General features: G+C 33.8%; 1 pseudogene; it reads right to left on the bottom strand.

Annotated features, from left to right (window-relative positions):
• Window positions 1–731: 731 nt before the first annotated feature.
• LOC149211693 (putative protein phosphatase 2C 2 pseudogene) lies at window positions 732–1,779 on the bottom strand (annotated as a pseudogene).
• Between the last annotated feature and the right edge of the window lie 1,821 nt (window positions 1,780–3,600).

The raw sequence follows: 3,600 nt of genomic DNA, 5'->3' as shown, positions 1-3,600 counted from the left end.
AATTCTCTGGAGAAAGATTGAGCAAACAATATAATTATACAATATAGTTGTTATTATTTTTTTATAGTTTTATATTATTAGATTATTTAAATAACATAATGATAACCCAATATTATTATGAGTTATTATTATTCTTAATTAATATATATTAGGAATTTATATAAATATTATAGTATTAATACGATAATATATATAAATAGTCTAGTTGTTAATATTTATATCGTTATTAATAATCCTATATAGTTATTTATATAATTATTAATAATCTTAAATATTCATAATAATTATTAATGTGGTTGATATAAGTCTATCCGAGCATATCAATCACATTGGAATATGTGATTATATATATGCTTTAGATACCACTATGGGCGTATATCAACCATATTGATAAATATGATTATGCTAGTTTAAAAATTAAAATGAAATGATCTGCAACACTATATCATTTTTTACAAAAAAATAAAAAATAAAAATAAAAAAGAAAAAAAAGAAGAAGACTCAAGGCCCCATTCCCACTGCTTCATAATCAACAATATAATGTTTGGTCCTTTTAAAGGGCAACAACCAGATTAGGTTAAATGGTTGTTACTCAATAATCCTTTGACAGTACTCCCACCTCACTTCACTTCACTCTCGAGTTCCTTTTTATGCAAAATTGTGGGAGTTGTACTATCATCACACTCAAATCATCCCTAGATTTTTTGGTTACCGCTAACTCTACAAGCTTTTTACAGGTAGCGATGGGCCACCACATCATCCCTAGATTTTTTGGTTACCGCTAACTCTACAAGCTTTTTACAGGTAGCGATGGGCCACCTCCTAATGGTTGTCAAATTAAGTTGCTTCTGAACACAGAAAGGCCTCGTCATATCCGCTGCTTCTTGATTACTAACTTTATCCCACAATCCATTTGAAGCCAAAATTAAAAACTCGCAATCAGATGTTATTTCAATCTTTCTGGTGTCTGGTTCAGCTGTTATCCATTCTTCCATGTGTGAATCGCCTATTGCCCGAGATACTGCCAGGGATCCCTGAACGGATCCGTGGCGGAGGTCCAAAATTCCATTCAAATTCTCTATCTGTTGCCGCTCGTCCTCCCTTCCAGCTCGATGATCGCATGTAAGGGCTTCTGAAGCACCATCTCTGCTAATAACTGCTCGGCAATCTCCAACATTGGAAACCACTAAGTTACCATTTATAATTAGAGTAGTTACACAAGCTGAACCGCTACCAACCTCCTACTTCAAAAATTCTCCATCCGTTGTTAAGTACCCATCTCTAACAGCCTGTTCAAGAATGTCCTCTATTTCGTTTTTCATTTTGAGCATTGCGTCCAGAATATTCTGCCCAATATTTTCCGCAGCGAAAGCTACAGCTTTCCAACCGCTATGACCATCAAAGACGCCAAAAAAAACCCTGTTTGGAATCCCCAAGAAAATTGACAATGGCCTTGTGGGTATCTTCCATGAATTGTCACTTACCCTTTTTGCATGAAACCGCATAATGAAAACCCTCCATATTAACCTCCATCGGCTGCTCCACGGCCACGCTCGGTGCGTTGAGGCCCGGAAAATGAAGTGGAACATCTAGCATCGGTGGGCGTTGCCTCTTGTACAGAGGCTTAGGACACTTGTCCACCAAAAGCGGGATCTGCAGGAACCGAAGACCGATGGAGAATTCCCTGCTACAACGCAAACCATTTTTACAATCTGCAGAGGTTGTTGTATAAATTCGATGGAGTGTCGTTCGGAGCTTGTTAGTGCTTGTGGTTCCCATTGCGGTGTCTGCTAAGCATTTATATGGCGTTCAATGCTTCAACTCAAATCAGATATAGGAAACTTGCACCGTCAAACTCGTGTGTACGCGATCACAACCTTACATTATTATATATGTAATACAACCGACTATGAGGTGGAAGACGGTGAAACGGTCTAAACTTATGGAGGAAATCCTCACTAGTTGTCATGTTTCTCTGGTCAAAGTCCCCGTTCTTCACGAAGGAAACTCCCGAAAGGTTAAATTTCTTATAATGAAAATTGATTAAATCAATATTGTCTGTACGTGGTCGCCCATGGTTGCCCTGATGGCAAGAAATAACCACCGACACTAAAGTATGAAGGGTGACGTTAGGTTGTTTGTGTTTTGGAGTGAATAAATAGATTTAGTGTTTAAAAAAAAAAAAAAAATGGCATTTAAATTTTACAGAGTTTAGATTTATCATTAAAAAAAATTATAGCATTTTAAACAAAATTGATTAAAAAAAATATTATTTAAAAAAATAAAATAAAAATATTATTTAAAGAAAAAAGGCTTTAAACCTATAATTATTAATAAGTTTATATTTGTTTATTCAAAATACTTGTTTTTTTGTTATTGAAAGATAATTTTTTTTTTATTCAAAATACATTTTGGAAGCTTATTTTATTTCATCAAGTATTTTCAAAATATGTTTTTCTTTTAAAATCTTTAATGGTTTAATGAAGATTTTCAAAATATTCTCTTTCCAAAATCTCAATAATTTACCAAATGTTTTAAACTTTCACTTACAACTATTTTTTGCTCTCAAAAGCTCCGGTTAGGTTGTTGAAGAATGTTAAAGCATTCAAAAGAAAGCTTCTATTACAAAATCCTAATGGTGAGAAGGAAAGAAACCAAAATTTCAGTTGAGGGCAGAGTTGGATGATGAGATTAATAGGATGTGCATGCCGATAAGAAAGATGTTAAAGAGAAGGACAACCAAAAGAAGAATACACCTATCTGTGTAAGTTTACTGCAACAAGTCATATGGGGTAAAGCATAATCAAGTTTGGGATCCGGGAAGATTGAGATCAATAATGGAACAACAATAAAACTATATATGTGGATAACAACATCATTATATATGGGACCAAGGACGATTGAATGAACTGAAAACACATGACGAAGAGGTCCTGAAAATTTTCAACTTGGGGAGTCTGATGTAAAAGCATCAACACTAGCCAATCCATTTTTGTCTAGAATCAAGAGGCTCATGAAGTCCTTCAAAGAGGAAGGAATTCCATCAATTGTAAATTATATAAAATAAAATTAGGAAATTTTATGTAAATACAAGTGTCCAGGTTCTAGAAAAATTTGGGTGGTTAGATTTTTTTGGTGAGCTAGTATTTTTGCCAAATAAGACTTTAACAAAGTAACAAGTGTAGAGTCATGTGTCTATAATTTTTGGATATATGTCTAAACAATGTCAAGTTCATCAAGATATTTCCTAGATATAGGAACTATGTCTTTATGTACAATTAGAAGTTGGGGGACAATGTCTGAGAAGTAGAGCGAGAGAAAAGCGTGAGAGAGGAAGCATGAGTAAATTTTGTGTAATTTATTTATAAATATATATTATTAAAGAATATAACATGTTTTATGTTTGTACATGTCATATGTGTATTCTGATTCCGATGAAGCAGGTATAAATGGTGGTGTAGAGTGATACATTACGAGAGGAGTGGTCATAAGAGCTCAGTCGAAAGTCCATCCCCTTATTAAATAAAACATTGATGAAAAGAAGATTGTTTCATTCACAAGAGTACTATCATTGACTAAGTTTTGTTATAAAAAGTTGTG

Source organism: Pinus tabuliformis, chromosome 1_1, assembly GCF_031772625.1.
Source record: "Pinus tabuliformis cultivar Carrire ecotype Pingquan chromosome 1_1, CPIR1, whole genome shotgun sequence".
Taxonomy (NCBI): Eukaryota; Viridiplantae; Streptophyta; class Pinopsida; order Pinales; family Pinaceae; genus Pinus; species Pinus tabuliformis.
The sequence above is the reverse complement of the archived record's forward strand: the minus strand, read 5'-3'. Positions and strand labels throughout refer to the sequence as shown.